Genomic DNA, 17,109 nt, shown 5'->3' with positions numbered 1-17,109 from the left:
TCGCTTAATACTCCTTTCTCCAAAAGAAATCCAGAACCTCTCCAAGAGGAGGATTTTTTTTTATTGTTGATAAAAGACATCATAGCTTCAAATCTATTATTGAAATACCTGCATACATTAACTGGATCCAAAGAGCACAATTCTCCAGGTGTCTTGTATTCAATATTTACTATATTTGGATTTGCCTCTCGAAGAAATTGAAGTAAATCATCCCAAGCATCTTCAGTACAGCTTAGAGTAAGGAACCATGTAGGAGTTCCTAAGTTCCTTAGCATATATTTAAGTTCTCCATAACGACGGTACCAGTACTCATTAATACCACGCTGACATGTCATGAGATTATTCAGCTGAGATTCCAAAACATTATCTTTCTGCCGTACTTTATCCATAAATTCCTTTGCCGAAACATTTTACAGATGTACACCTGTTTTCAATATATGGTTGACTGCATAAGAAAGTCCAGACAAGTCACTCTCAAACAAAAGATGAAACAAATACGGAATACATTGTCGAAATCTTGGATCTTCTGCATACAATCTTGATGTCCGGTATTCAGATGCAGGAATCTGCACAGGTCGGTCATCATATTGTCCTCCTTTTCCTGTAGGAAACAACTGAGGGAAACAACGAGCTTCCAAGCTTTCTTCCCATACACTAATGGGACTTCCCTTTGCTTCTTTCATTTGGAATAACTCTATAGTATTCCCCATCACTTCTTTGGAATGAAGTGGATGAACGCTGTAATGTTCGTAGATTTCTTCAGTTCTGAACACATCCAATTTTTGAATTTGTCCAGATGACGAGTCACTATCTTCTTCTACAGTTATTTCTTCTTCTCCCACATACACATTTTTATAGTATTGATTATATTTTACCAGATACAACGTTGCCTTTTTCACTTTCCTAACATCCACTAATTCTTGCCAGATTTTCTTACTCTTAGTAGGAACGCCATTAACAATAATAACTAAAGTTTCATCTTCTACATTTTCTACACCAATTGTTTCAATATTTTTCTTTAAATCTAGAGGCAAATATACAACTCTTCCCTTTAATCCTCTCTGTAAATCTGAAGGAGGCAATTTCTCTGTTTCAGGCTCCATACGAACAATAGCCTGAAATGGATGCACACATTGAATAAGAATAGACTCATAGGTATTTAAATCCATCAGTTCAGAAGGAATATTTACCAACTCAAGACTTATATGCACAGCTCTAGCAGGCATTTTGTTCTTGTCTAATTTGTTATAACAATATTTACAAAGTACTATGAGGAGAGAGGGATGAGTATCAGGTGATGGGGGAGTATGAGGAGTGTAGGGGGTATGAGGAGAGAGGGGGGAATATGACGAGAGGGGGAAATATTAGGGGAGAGGGTGAGCATGAGGAGAGGGGAGAGTATAAGAAGAGAGGGGGGAATATAAGGAGAAAGGTGGGAGTATGAGGAGAGAAGGGGGTATGAAGAGACAGGGGGGAGTGTAAGGAGAAGGGGAAATATGAGGAGAGGGGGAGTATAAAGAGACCATGGAGTATGAGGGGAGAGGGGGAGTATGAGGAGAGTGGAGAGTATGAGGAGAGAAGGGGGAGTATGAGGAGAGAGGTGGGAGTATGAGGAGAGAGGGGGAGTATAAGGAGAGAGGAGGGAGTATAGGAAGAGAGCGGGGGAGTGTGAGGAGAGGGGTAGGAGTATGAAAAGAGAGGGGGAATATGTTGAAAGAGGGGGTATGAGGAGAAAATAGGAGTATATGGATGGAGGGGTGTGTATAAGGAGAGAGGGGAGAGTATGAGGAGAGAGGAGGAAGAATGTGGAGAAAAAGGGAGCATAAGGAGAGAGGGGTTGTATAAGGACAGAGGGTGGAGTATGAGGAGAGAAGGAAGAGTATGAGCAGATGGGAGTGTATGTGGAGTCAAGGGGGGTATGAGGAGAGAGGGAGGAGTATGATGAGAGGAGGAAATATAAGGAGAGGGGGAGTATGAAGAGATGAGGAGTATGAGGGGAGTGAGTGAGTATAAGGAGAAATGTGGGAGTATGAGGAGAGAAGGGGTATGAAGAGACAGGGGGGAGTATGAGGAGAAGGGGAAATATGAGGAGAGGGGGAGTATAAGGAGACCATGGAGTATGAGGGGAGAGGGGGAGTATGAGTAGAGTGGAGAGTATGAGGAGAGAAGGGGGAGTATGAGGAGAGAGGTGGGAGTATGAGGAGAGAAGGGAGAGTATAAGGAGAGAGAGGAGTAGTATGAGGAGAGGGGAAGTATAAGGAGATTGGAGGGAGTATAAGGAGAGAGAGGGGCAGTGTGAGGAGAGGGGGCTTGTAAATCTGCCCCAGAGTGTATATTGACTTGGGAATTGTTGAGGGGGAGGTATGAGGAGAGAGAGAAGAGTAAGAGGAGAGAGGAGGTAGTATGAAGAGAAGCAGGAGTATGAGGAGAGAGGGGGAGAATGAGAAAAGAGGACGAATATGAGGAGAAACAGGGGAGTATGAACACAGAGAGGGGAAGTATGGGGACAGGGGGAATATGAGGAAAAGGGGGAGTATGAAGAGAAAGGGATGAGTAAGAGGAGAGAGAGGAGAGTATGACGACAGGGGGAGTATAAGGAGAGAGGGGGAGAGTGAGGGGAGAGGAGGAATATAAGAAGATAGGAGGGAGTATGAGGACAGAGAAGGAGAGTATGAGGGAAGTGGGGAATATGAGGAAAAGGGGGAGTATGAGGAGAGAGTGTGGAGTAAGAGGAGAGAGGGGTGAGTATGAGGACAGGGGGAGTATGAGGACAGGGGAGTATGAAGAGAGAGAGGGAGAGTGTAAGGAGAGAGGGGGGAGTATGTGGAAATACGGGTGATTATGAAGAGAAAGGGGGAGTATAAGCAGAGAGGAGTGTGTATGAGGAGAGAGGAGGGAGTATGAGAAAAGATAGGGAAGAATATGAATAAAAGAGGTGTTGGACTTGGCCCTTCTGGCAGGTTCACCCCTAAACTTTTTGCTTTTTGAATGTGAGTTGGTGGTAGTGAATTTTGGTTTCTGCGCACTTTCACTGTGTCCCAGTGGAAAGTGCGTGCGCACTTTGAGTGCGTAGAGTAAGGTTGGCCTGTCCTCCCATAGGAATGCATAGGGAATGTCTGTGTCCCTGGTAGTTCCTGATGCGTGAGGTGTGCAGGCTCCAGTTTGGTATGTTCGGACTCGTGTGATTGAATGCTGCGCATTGATATGTGCTGCGTGTATGTGTCTAGTGTGGAAGTGCCACTTCTAGACATAGGTGTGCTTGTGCAGTGAGTGCGCTGGCACGTGATTGGCAGGAGCTGGCTGGTGAGCCTGGCTCCAGGAGTCTGGATGGGTCTGCCCGGTGGTGAGTGTGGAGATTAGCATGCTGATGGCTGGGGAGGAGTGCACCTGGGCCCTGAATAGGGCTGGGCTTTCCCCTCACAATGCTGGATCCACCCCCTGTGGTGCGTCTAATGTCCCTAGCCCTGTCAGTGAATAAAGTGAGGGGCTGAGCACATCAAGAGTGCTCACAAACCAGCTGCAACTGGTTTTTCCCCTCACCCTGAGCAAAGACAAAGGAATACTGTGTATAAAAAGGGGCTGTGTCCCCTTACAAACTGTTCTCTTCTTGATCCTATCTAGAGGGCGGCTGCGGCTGTGGCTGGGCGCCAGGAGGACCGCCACTGGGGATTGCCTCCCTGCCTAGGAGGACCTTGTGAGCTGGCTCTGGGCCCAGCCTTGCCCACCCACCTCCTGAAGGACTTTGATTGGACTTTAGGGACTACTGGCTGCTGGGGAGCACTTTACATTGCCCTATAGCGCCTGGGAGAACTTCATTTTTCTCTAAGCACCGGGGAGCGCTTTACTTTCACCCCTGGCGCCTGGTGGCACTTTGTTTTTGCCTTTGGCGCTGGGAGCACTTCATATCTTCTCTGGAGCGCCTGAAGGCGCTGTGCTCGTCTTTGGCGTTTGGGAGCACTGTGTGTGCTTTGGCCGTTGCCCACCTGTCATCTTTTGCCCCGTGTTGGTTTCTGCCGTAATTTGGCCCAACTTGAGCCTCAGCAGCGTGACCAGAGCCGAGGGAGGAGGCTCGTCAGGGAGGCCGTGCTGCTATTGGCTGCCGAGTCAGCCTATGTCCAGTGAGAGAGGGGCAGGACATCCCTCTCCCACCACAACCCGGAAGAGGATAGCCGCGTCAACACCGGGGCTCCCATGAGCGAGCCCCGGTCTGCCTGCTAGTGCCCGCGCCGCCTGGGACCCGGAAGGAGAAAGAGGAGTCCGGCCGCGAGGCTCCCGTGTTGGGGAGAGAGCCCCACAGCCCAGGAGAGAAGGCTTTCCTACCGCCGCCCAGGAGAGGATTCGGCAGAGGAGGGAGCCAAGAGGAAGCCTACGACCCGGTGAGTGGGGTCCGGGGTCCAGTCTGGAAGAGGAGGGCGTCGGGGCAAATTGCCGGTGCCCGCCCCCCCCCCCTCCAGCGCGAGGACAGTTGTATAGAGCCAAAGAGGCTCTTGGGGCCACTTTTAAGTTCCGAATCCCCCAAGGAGGGGATTCAACCAATGGGAGCAGTATCTGGTTTGAGCCCAACGAGGCTCCAGCGGCATCTCAGCATTTGCGAGTCCCCGGAGAAGGGACTCGAACGGACAAATGCCCCAGTTGTGGAGGAGCCCAGAGAGGCTCCAGGCAAGTGCCGCACTGCTCACGGGTTCCCCGAGAGGGACCCTCACGAGGACACAAGTCATTTGGTTAGAGCCACAAGGGCACTAGGCGGCATTTAGCAGTTTCAGAGCCCACGAGGCTCCTCAAAAGGTCCCAGCACATTTCTCCCGAGTCCCCAGAGGGGGGACTCCAACGCCTGGCATTGTGTTTGAGCCATGAGAGGCTCCTGGGGGGCCCAGTCATTTATTCAGAGCCTGTGAGTCTCCCACGTGGCCCCCTCCTTGTCACACAGCTGTCCAGCACTTAGTGGGCAGCTGCTACTTTTAGGCCCCTGACTTTGGGACACAGGGCTTCCTAGCCCCCACAAGGCCAGTTGGCCTGGGTACAGTCACAGGTGGTGACTTATGTGATCTGCACCTCGGAACGTGTTTTCATGCATCATGTGTTTTCCTTCCCTACACCTCTGAATGTTGTGATACATCATGTGTAATGTGTTCTTGCTTATACCCCTACATGTATTGTGATACTTAGGTGGTTGTTCTTGCTAGTACAGGTGTTGCTAGTGAGGTCCTGGTTCCCTGCGTGATATATTCCTAAGGTGGTTAGGGTTGCGTAGGTGGTACTTACCTGTTACCAGTAATTACTGGTTGTGTGCTCTATTTTCTAATTTGTGCTACAGTGATTGTATACTCTATGTTCTAAGTGCTAGTTCTAAGAGTGCCTATTCCTGACAGTGGTCCATGTGGCCCTGTCTTGTACATATCCCCTGTAAATTCTGCCCGTGCCTTTTGGCACATTGTAAAGTGTGTTTTTATCTAATGTGTTTTGGTATAATACAAAGGCTATTTTTTATACAACCTCGTGTGGAGTTTCCTTTGTGGTGGGCCTTGGGTGTTAATGCTGGGTGCGCGCGAAAACACTTAACCTACATAGCCTCCAAGTTTAGCCCTGCTGCTCGCGTCACGTTACCTAGAGGGTGAGCAGGGGTTATCTTGGCGTGTAACTCCCTTGCCCTGACTTAAGAATGGTGGTCTCTGACTGACTTTGGCGCGAGCCCTGGCCAGCCAGGGATCCCATTTCTAACAAGAGGAATATAAGGAGAGAATGGGTGTATAAGGAGAGAGGGAGTAGTATGAGGAGACAGTGAGAAGTATGCAGAGAGAGGGGAATATAAGCCGAGGGGGTAGTATGAGGCAAAGAGGGAATATGAATAGAGGGGGGAGTATGATGGGAGACGGGGAGTATGAGGAGAGGAGGGAATATGAGGAGAGGGGGAAGTATAAGGAGAGGGGGAGTATTAGGGGAGAGGAGGAGTATGAGCAGAGAAGTGAGTATAAGGAGAGAGAGGGGGTTATGAGAAGAGAGAGAGGAGTATGAAGAGATGGGGGAAGTATGAGAACTGAGGGGGGTGTGAGGAGAGAGAGAGGAGTAGGAGGAGAGAGGAGGGAGTGTGAAGACAGGGGGGAGTATGAGTAGAGAGGGGGGAATATGAGGAGAGAGGGGGAGTATGAGAACAGAGAGGGGGAGTATGAGGAGACGGGGATATGTGTAGAAAAGGAGTATGAGGAGAGAGGGAAGAGGGAAGAGTAAGAGGAGAGAGAGGGAAATATGACAAGAGGGGGGAGAGTGAGGAGACAGAGGGGAATATCAAGTGATAAGAGGGAGTATAAGGAAAGAGAGGGGGAATGTGAGGAGAGAGGGTGGAATATGAGGAGAGAGAGGAAGAAAATGAGGAGAGAGGGGGAGTATGGAAAAAGAGGAGCACGTATGAGGAGAAAAGAGGAGTATAAGGAGAGAGGGGTGTGTAAGAGTAGAGAAGGGAGAGTATGAGAAAAGAGGGGGAGAATGTGGAGAAAAGGGGAGTATAAGAAGAGAGGGGGTTTATTAGGAGAGAGGGGGTACTATGTGGAGAGAGGGAGGAGTATGAGGAGATGGAGGAGTATGAGGAGTGAAGGGGGTATCAGGAGAGAGGTGGGAGTATGTGGAGAGAAGGAAGAGTATTAGGAGAGAGAGGGGGAGTGTGAGGAGAGAGGGGAAGTATAAGAAGAGAAGGATGTGTATGTGGAGAGAAGGAGGAATGGGGGGAGTATGAGGAGAGGGGGAGAATATGGAAAAAGGGGCAAGTATAATTCCTAAATGTACACAGACGCACAGTGTGATTCTAGACCAAAAATATGAGGACATGCATTATACCATAACACATTTACTACTCTAAAACGGTTAAGTGACTGCACACATTCCATATATATAACTACTACATTTCAATGGACAACCCTGAATCATTTTGCAAATACACATGCAATTTGCTGCATTATGTTTGCCAACATTACATCAAAAAAATGACACAATACAACAACAAAGAGGCGCAAAGGGCTAGCAAATTTGCCCCAGAGTATATGCAGCAGTGTATGTATACTAACTGGGGAATTGTTAAGGGGGAAGTATGAGGAGAAAGGGAGGAGTAAGAGGACAGAAGAGGCAGTATGAGAAGAAGGGGGAGTATGAGGATAGATGGGAATATGAAGAGAGACAATGGAATATGAACAGAGAGAGGGGGAGTATGAGGACAGGGATGAATATGAGGAGAAGGGGAGTATGAGGAGAGAAGGAGGAGTAAGAGGAGAGAGGGGAGAGTATGACGACAGGGGAGTATAAGGAGAGAGAGGGGAGAATGAGGAGAGAGGAGGAATATAAGGAGAGAGGAGGGAGTATGAGGACAGAGAGGGAGAGTATGAGGAAAGTGGGGAATATGAAAAGAAGGGGGAGTATGAGGAGAGAGGGAGGTGTAACAGGAGAGAGGGGGAGTATGAGGAGAGGAGGGAATATAAGGAGAGGGGGGAGTATGAGGAGAGAGAGGTGGGAATGTGGAAAGAGGGAGAATATCAGGAGAGAGGGGGGAGCAAAAGGAGAGAGAGGGAGAGTGTAAGGAGAGAGGGGGTATGAGGAGAGAGAGAGGACTATGGGGAGAGAATGTGGAAAGGGGGAGAATATCAGGAGAGAGGGGGGAGTATAAGGAGAGAGAGGGGGAATGTGAAGAGAGATGGGAAGTATAAGGAGAGAGGGGTGTGTATGAGGAGATAGGGGGGAGTATGAGGAGAGAGGGGGGAGTATGAGGAGAGAGGGGAGAGAATATGGAAAAAGGGGAGAGTATAATTCCTAAATGTACACAGACCATGCATTTTAACAACACACATTTACTATTCTAAAACGGATAAGTGACTGCACACATTCCATGTATATAACTACTGCATTTCAGTGGACAACCCTGACTCAGTCTGCAAATACATATGCAATTTGCTGCATTATTTTTGCCAACATTTCATCAAAAAAGTGACACAATGGAACAACAAAGAGGGGCAAGGGGCTTGTAAATCTGCCTCAGAGTGTATGCAGCAGTGTAAGTATGCTGACTGGGGAATTGTTAAGGGGGAGGTATGAGGAGAGAGGGAAGAGTAAGAGGAGAGAGGAGGGAGTATGAAGAGAAGGGGGAGTATGAGGAGAGAGGGGGAGAATGAGGAGAGAGGAGGAATAGGAGGAGAGACAGGGGAGTATGAACACTGAGAGGGGAAGTATGAGGACAGGGGTACTATGAGGAAAAGGGGGAGTATGAAGATAAAGGGAGGAGTAAGAGGCGAGAGAGGAGAGTATGTTAAGGGGGAGGTATGATGAAAGAGGGAAGAGTAAGAGGAGAGATAAGGGGAGTATGAGGAGAGAGGGGGAGCATGAGGAGAGAGGAGGAATATGAGGAGAGACAGGGGAGTATGAACACAGAGGGGAAAAGTATCAGGACAGGGGGGAATATGAGGAAAAGGGGGAGTATGAAGAGAAAGGGAGGAGTAAGAAGAGATAGAGGAGAGTGTGACGACAGGGGGATGTATAAGGAGAGAGAGGGGAGACTGAGGAGAGAGGAGGAATATAAGGAAAGAGTAGGGAGTAAGAGGACATAGAGGGAGAGCATGAGGACATTGGGGAATATGAGGAGAAGGGGGAGTATGGGGAGAGAGCGGGAGTATGAAAAAAGAGGGGCATGTATGAGGAGAAAAGAGCAGTATAAGGAGAGAGGTGTGTATGAGAAGAGAAGGGAGAGTGTGAGAAGAGAGGAGGGAGAATGTAGAGAAAAGGGGAGTATAAGAAGAGAGGGGGTGTATTAGGAGAGAGAGGGTACTAAGAGGAGAGAGGCAGGAGTGTGAGGAGATGGAGGAGTATGAAGAATGAAGGGTGTATGAGGAGAGAGGTGGGAGTATGAGGAGAGAAGGAAGAGTATGAGGAGAGAGAGGGGGAGTGTGAGGAGAGAGGGGAAGTATAAGGAGAGAGGGGTGTGTATGAGGAGAGAGGGGGCAGTATGAGGAGAGAGGGGAAGAATATGGAAAAAGGGGCGAGTATAATTCCTAAATGTACACAGACGCATAGTGTGATTATAGACAAAAAATATGAGAACATGCATTTTACCAAAACACATTTACTAATCTAAAACGGTTAAGTGACTGCACACATTCCATATATATAACTACTACATTTCAGTGGACAACCCTGACTCATTTTGCAAATACATATGCAATTTGCTGCATTATTTTTGTCAACATTACATCAAAAAAGTGACACAATACAACAACAAAGAGGCGCAGAGGGCTTGTAAATTTGCCCCAGATAGTATGCAGCAGTGTATGTATACTAACTGGGGAATTGTTAAGGGGGAAGTATGAGGAGAAAGGGAGGATTAAGAGGACAAAGGAGGCAGTATGAGAAGAAGGGGGAGTATGAGGAGAGAGGGGGAGAATGAGGAGAGAGGAGGAATATGAGTAGAGACAGGGCAGTATGAACACAGAGGGGGGAGTATGGGGACAGGGAGGAATATGAGGAGAAGGGGGAGTATGAGGAGAGAAGGAGGAGTAAGAGAAGAGAGGGGAGAGTATGATGACAGGGGAGTATAAGGAGAGAGAGGTGAGAATGAGGAAGAGGATCAATATAAGGAGAGAGGAGGGAGTATGAGGACAGAGAGGGAGAGTATGAGCACAGTGGTGAATATGAGGTGAAGGGGGATTATGAGGACAGAGGGAGACAGGAGAGAGGGGGAGTATGAGGAGAGGAGGGGATATAAGGAGAGGGGGAGTATGAGGAAAGAGAGGTAAGAATGTGGAAAGAGGGAAAATATCAGGAGAGGGGGGAAGTATAAGGAGAGAGAGGGAGAGTGTGAGGAGAGAGGGGGTATGAGGAGAGAGAGAGGACAATGCGGAGAGAGGGGGCAGTATGTGGAAAGAGGGGCAAGTATGAGGAGAAAGGGGGGGTATGAGGAGAAAGGGGGAGTATAAGCAGAGAGGAGTGTGTATGAGAAGAGAGGAGGGAGTATGAGGAGAGACGGGTAAGAATGTGGAGAAAAGAGGAATATAAGGAGAGAGGGGGTGTATAAGAAGAGAGGGGGTAGTATAACGAGACAGTAAGAAGTATGAGGAGAAGGGGGAATAGGAAGAGAGGGGGAGTATGAGAAAAAGAGGGAATGTGAAGAGAAGGGGAATATGAAGGGAGAGGGGGAGTCTGAGGAGACAAAGGAATATGAGGAGAGGGGGGAATATGAGGAGAGGGAGGAGTATGAAGGGAGAGGGGGAGCATGAGGAGAGGGGTGTTTATGAGGAGAGAGGGGGGCTTATGAGGAGAGAGGAAGGAGTATGAAGAGATGGGGGAAGTATGAGAAGTGAGGGGGGTATGAGGAGAGAGGGAGCAGTAAGAGGAGAGAGGAGGGAGTATGGGTACAGGGTGGAGGATGAGTAGAGGGTAGAGTATGAGGGGAGAGGAGTATGAGGATAGGAATGAGTATGAGGAGAGAGAGGGGATTATGAGGAGAGAAGAAGGAGTATAAAGAGATGGGGGAAGTATGAGAAGTGAGGGGGTATGACGACAGAGGGAGGGGTAAGAGGAGAGAGGACAGATTATGAGGACAGGGGGTAGTATGAGGAGAGAGGGGGGAATATGATGACAGAGGGGGGAGTATGAGAACAGAGAGGGGGAATATGAGCAGAGGGGGGAATATGAGGAGAAAGGGAGTATGAGGAGAGTGGGAAGATTAAGAGGAGAGAGAGGGAAATATGAGGAGAGGGGGGAGTATGAGGAGAGAGAGGGGAATATCAGGTGAGATGAGGGAGAATAAGGAGAGAGAGGGAGAGTATGAGGAGAGAAGGGGGAATATGGAAAAAGAGGGGCAAGTATGAGGATAAAAGAGGAGTATAAGGAGAAAGGGGTGTGTATGAGGAGAGAAGGGAGAGTATTAGAAGACAGGGGGAGAATGTGGAGAAAAGGGGAGTATAAGAAGAAAGGGGGTGTATTAAGAGAGAGGGGGTACTATGAGGAGAGAGGGAGGAGTATTAGGAGATGGAGGAATATGAGGAGTGAAGGGGGTATGAGGAGAGAGGTGACACTGTTTTACTGTTGTTACCTGTTGGACTACAGTGTTAGTAGTATACAGAGCACTCCATGATGCTGGGCCTCAGGCTGTGCGCTGTGAGCCTGTGTCGCAGTAGCCAGTGTTGATCTCAGGAACCTTCCTAGCTCGCAGACCTTGGCCCAGGAGCTAAGCACGTGGTGGGCCCTCTTTCACATACGGCGTGTTGAAAGTTGAACTGTGGGGCATATGTGTGTCACAGCGGCCATGGCGGTTTCTGGGTACCAGCAGGCTGAGAGCATCATTCACGTAGCCTCCTTCGCTCACGGCATCAGCCTCGTGGCAGTGTAAGCTGCGCAGACTTGGCAGACACGTTTGCCATTCCGGAAGAGAACCACACCCAGAGAAACGTGCCATTTATTCATATCCCCTATGCTAGCCTTGTGTATGCTGAGCCAGCCCACTACGCTAAAGATTTGGGGGTGCACGTACGCACTATGTTTTGTAATTTTCCCTACTGACTGTACTATCATGGTTGCGTCCACTGTCCACTTCACTCAATAGCTCATCAGTGTATGTTAATATGTACTTGTCTGTGCTCGGCATACTCAAGTCTGTCCGTCAAATCACCTCAACACTTTGCATTGTATACTTTTATAATCGAGAATCACTTGCCACCTTTGCACATATTTTGCTCCCATCTCTCCCCGCATTTTGCATTGTGCCATGTTTGGTTTGTGTTCATGGCTAGCCACGGTTCCCACAGTACGTAGTGTTGTTGTGTCTGCTAGGTGTACATGTTGTTTGTTATGTTGTATGTGATTATAGAAGGTAGCACGTTTATTCACAAGCAGTGGTTTCTCCCATTTACATATCGCTGTCTTAAAGAGAATAAAGAAGTTTTTTTCACAGGTGAAAAGTGTGACCACTATGGCAGTCATTCATTACTATGCAAAAATTTTCAACTGCACAACCCTTCTAAGCCTAAAGTCCCCAATCTTGCGTGCTTTCTTAACCCCTTCCATGCTCATGACAAGGTCAGCTCGTCATGAGGCACAGTGGAGCTGTGCTTATGACGAGCTGACCTTGTCATAAACAATGATAAATCTTACTTTCCAGCACAGGAGGGGAAACCCCTTAGCAGCCAAGGTGTTAAAAGCACTCCAACTCCCACAATCAGACCAAAATTCACACAGCTTTCTAACAGCAGTTATCTTCTTCTTAGTAACATGGACTGCTACGGAATGTGAGCTGGCATACCGTATGTCCTTACTGTTTCAAACCGAGTAACTTCCTTTGGCAATGTCTATTCCCACCCACAGTAACTCCCAAAGTTCAACTAGGCCTTCAACACCTACTTTGAAAACAGATTTCATTAAACTAAGCAAACTGAAAGCGCTTTTGTTTCAAACAGAAGTGTCCCTCACTTCTGCAAAAGAAATTTGTCGACTGCAGATAGCACACACTTCAAGTAAAATACAGTCCCTTTTAAATACAAAACTCCCGTTACACTTAGTGAACTGTTACACAATTTTCAACACATCTGACACTCAAGCTATGGCACACTTTTTTAACACTGTCTCCTCCGTCCTTGTCACAGGCTTTTAAATTGTTTTTGATATAATACCAGACTTCATTCATTCGATCACCTCTGGAATAACAGGAACAGTGCCCATAATTCTCGCTCTCTTTGCGGCCATCCTACTACTATTTTTGCTTGTAAAAAATGGCTGCGCTCCCTGTGGTAACAAGCATGTCCGACAGAATATGCCTCTACGCGAAGCTACATCAATACCATGAAAAAATTGAACAACTTTTCGGCTGCCTGCCTTTATCTATTATCGGAGCCAGCTACAACATGCCATTTATTTACACATATGCAATCTGCGTGCAACCATCTTTCTATTGCAAAACTTGCCCATTAGACTGGCAAATGGATCTATGCCTTGCCAACATCCCAACAATCCCTCCCAATATCCAGCAGGTAAGGGAGTATCTTGAAAACCATGAACTTGATTGTTCGGGCAGACGAGCAAAGGCGGATGCAAAGCAAAAAAGTATCCTGGCGGAATGGGATTCCTGCGCAGCCGCGAACAATCTCCTGCAGCGTGCGATCTTTGACAACATTGCAACAATTGCCTCTTGGAACATTACGCATCTCAAGCCGTTGAAGAACTTCTGGACTGAAATCTCAAAGACTTGTAAGAAATTCACGTTATTCTTGAATTGATTTTTTACAACTTTTTCCTATAAAATATTTTAATACACTTCAATTGAACTATTTTCATATAATAACTTTCTAAGTATGATCAGGCATTTTCATTATTGCCCCTTACGTCTCCAGCCTAACCAGGGATGGGTGATGTATGGCCTATGCAAATACACTATTTACTTGCTAAATTAGCCTAAACCGGACTTCCATTTTGAAACCATGTCTATTCTTTGTGCACAAGTCTCTCTGCCTGCCTGTTATCCGCGAAGCCCTTTCACACAAATTAGGTCATCCTGAGCCTCTGCTCACGAGCTGGCGATCAAGATCAAAAAACAGCACCTTGTTTAGGAACAGGTTTGCACAGTGTGGTAATCGTATCCTACCTTTATTTTCATGATAGAATTGAGTCATTCATGTCCAATAGCTACTGTTTATGTCACATGGAGTTGTAACTTGTAATGTGGAATTCACTAATGCAGGAGCTTAGGTTTGAATACAGCAGAAGCGGTTGGAGTTTTCCTCAGCTTGATGCCTTAGCTCTTGCACAAGAATGTTCGTTCAAAAGGGCTGAAGACAATAATGTATGGTTTGACGAGAAAGGTACTGAATGTGCTTTTGAGAAGTGCAATGTTTGTGTTCCTCCTCAAAGTTCTGATGTGGGTAGAACTATTATCAATTCTGACACGCACCAGATTGAATCTACTGTAGAAGAGATTGCTGATTGTTCTGCTGTTGATAATTTTGGGTTACAAAAAAGGAGTACCAGGGTACCTAAGATTGATGATTACATTTTGTAATATTTTTTTTTCCTAAAGGATACATGTGGTAATCGTATCTATCATTATCTTCATTATAGAATTTAGAGTCATTCATGTTTAGTAGGTATTGTTTATGTCACATGGAACTGTAACATGTAATGTGGAATTTACTGATGCAGGAGCCTATGTTTGAATACAGCAGAAGCGGTTGGAGTTTGCCTCAGCTGGATGCCTTAGCTCTTACACCAGTGGGTAAATTTAATGGCACCTAAATAAAGACACTTTTTATATAACTTGCAGACTCCATCGCTTTATTACACACAGCCACTTTCTTAGACACATCTGATTTCACCATTTGTAATCTATGTCATTGCAACATTCTGCATTATATTCTCCACAATGATTCCATAATTCCTGCTTACTAAAAAACTGCATTCGAGTCTTCAGACCAGTAGGGTTGAGTAGTTTGCTTCCCACTCCCTGTATAGTATAAACGCATACTAACACTACTTACACATGTATGCTACAGCGGCCAGTATCCTACAGCGCCCACAGCACATCACTTTACAGCAATCAGCTCACAGCTTAGGCTCACGGTTTCATCCCCAAGTCTTCAGACTGATAGTTTGCTGCCCACTCCTGCTTTAGTCTAAACGCATACTAACACCACCTGCACATCTATGCTACGGCAGCCAGTATGCTACAGCGCCATTTAAATGGTTTTGTACGACTGAAATGTCCAGCTAACTATAACACCCCTAAAACCTATGTTTTTTTTAGTGAATTTCTAAGGTTTTTTAAATGCTAATTCCAAACCATAACACCCCTAAAACCTATGGTTTTTTCAGTGAATTTCTAAGGTTTTTAAATGCTAATTCCTAACTATTTCAGGCCTGAAACCTATGGTTTTTTCTGTGAATTTGAAAGGTTTTTTAAATGCTAATTCCTAACTATATCAGGCCTGAAAACTATGTTTTTTTCAGTGAATTTCGAAGGCTTTGTAAATGACAATTTTTAAATGTATTAATTGTTATATTTATTTTTTGATACTGATTTACTACATTTTTTAAACTAAATATTTTGAGATATTTTATTTTTTAAATTACATTATAATTACATTATACATTACATTACAAAATATACTTTCTCAGAATGAAATACTTTACTTTAAATACTTTGCAAATAGACAATAGACTTTTAAGTACAGTAGTTACAGTTGTTGCAATAGGCAAAACAATTTCAAACACAATGCAACATTGACCTCAATGTGAATTTCTAGCTAAATGCAATTAGTTACTTTATGGATTACTTTTCTAACCACAGGACTGGATCCTAGATTCAGTCCTTGGACATCTCCTGTAAACGGTTGAGTAAAAGCGTTTTAGTTACAGTAGTGATTTTTAAGGAATTTTATTGTATTTTAAAAGTTGACAATTCCTTTAGCAGGTAAGTAGTGTTATTGTCACTTTTTCTTACTCAGTGGTGGATCCTGTATCCAGCACTGGTGAATCTCCTGTAAACAGTTGAAAGAATGAGTTTAAGTCATACAGGCAATTTTTTAGGAATATTTTTATTTTGTGAAAATAGACACTTAGAAACTTTTCTGGTGAAAAGCAGATAATGGATTCCTATGGAAGAAAATACAAGTTACTGGTAAGCATGGTTAGAATTACTTTTCAGGATTAGTACTGGGCTCAAAGATGCAGCACTTAGGTCTCTCCTGATAACAGGTGAGTAAATCAGAATATGTTGTTCTGCTGATTTTATAGGAATATTTTAAAGTTCCAAAACTCCACACTTAGAAGAATTTCCAAGTGAAACCAGTCAATGTTACCCTATCGAAGGAAATTCACTTAGCAAGTAAGTAGTGTTATTGTTACCATTTCTTACTCAGTGGTGGATCCTGGATCCAGCACTGCTGCATCTCCTGTAAACAGTTGAAAGAATGCGTTAAGTCATACAGGCAATTTTTAAAGAATATTTTTAGTTTTCGAAAATAGACACTTAGAAACTTTTCTGGTGAAAACCAGACAATGGATTCCTATGGAAGGAAATACAAGTTACTGGTAAGTACGCTTAGAATTACTTCTCAGGGTCAGTGCTGGGCTAACAGATGCAGCACTGGGTTCTCTCCTGATAACAGGTGAGTAAATCGGAATTCTCAGTTCAGCTGATTTTAGAGGAATATTTGTACAATGGTGAAGGAAGGAGATGGGGCCTTAGGTGACATGTGTGCAAACATGCCCTGTGGTGTGTTTTAAGTTGCGTGATTAAGTGCCCTTGAATCCTGAGGTCCCCTGGGGGCCAACTAGCCAACCAGGTACCTCCAGTATGCGCCAAGAGGCTCTTAGTATTGACAAGAAATTAATTCCCGAAACCGTGCCACAAGGCGTGTTTGCACACATGTGAACTCATGCCCCGCCCCTGCCCTTCACCACTGTGCAAATGTGCCACGTGGATCGATTTAGGTTGGGGATTAACTCCCCTTGAATTCTGAGGGTCACTGGGGTGCAACTAGCCCACCAGCTACCTCCAGTAGGCGCCACAGAGCTGCGTTGCAGAGAGGTGTAAAAAGGGGCATGGCCTCAGAACACCTGTCTGCAACGCAGCTCCCTGGCGCATACTGGAGGTACTTGGTGGGCTAGTTGGCCACATCCCCCGGGGCTGGCCCTCTTCATTGGGGACCGTGGGGGGTCCCCCCAATACCCCCAGGTCCCGCTGGCTCCCCGCCTCCTGCGAGAGCCGGCATTGCTTTTCCATATGGGGAGCAGCTAACATGCTGCTCCCCATATGGAAAAGCAATCTGCTTTGCTTCATTGAAGCGAGAGCAGGTTTCCCTGCTCTTGCTTCAATGAAGCAAAGCAGTTTGTAATGGCAGGGTGGGAGCCGCAAGGCCCTGGGGGTAGCAGTCCTAAGGGTCTGTACAAGGCTCCAGGAGGGGGCCACGCAGCCCCCCTCCCACATTTGTCTGAAATGTGTGCTCCAGGGGGTGGTGGTCCCCGGGGGTGGCGGTCCCCGGGGCAGAGGGGGCCTCTGAGCCCCCCACACCCAATTTTTTGTAGCCCAGGGGGTGGTGGTCCCCGGGGCTGGGGGGGCCTGAGAGCCCCCCACCCAAATTAAATAAGCCCTGG

The sequence above is a fragment of the Lissotriton vulgaris genome, chromosome 4_1 (genome assembly GCF_964263255.1).
Source record: "Lissotriton vulgaris chromosome 4_1, aLisVul1.2, whole genome shotgun sequence".
Classification (NCBI taxonomy): Eukaryota; Metazoa; Chordata; class Amphibia; order Caudata; family Salamandridae; genus Lissotriton; species Lissotriton vulgaris.
Note: the sequence above shows the minus strand (reverse complement) of the source record.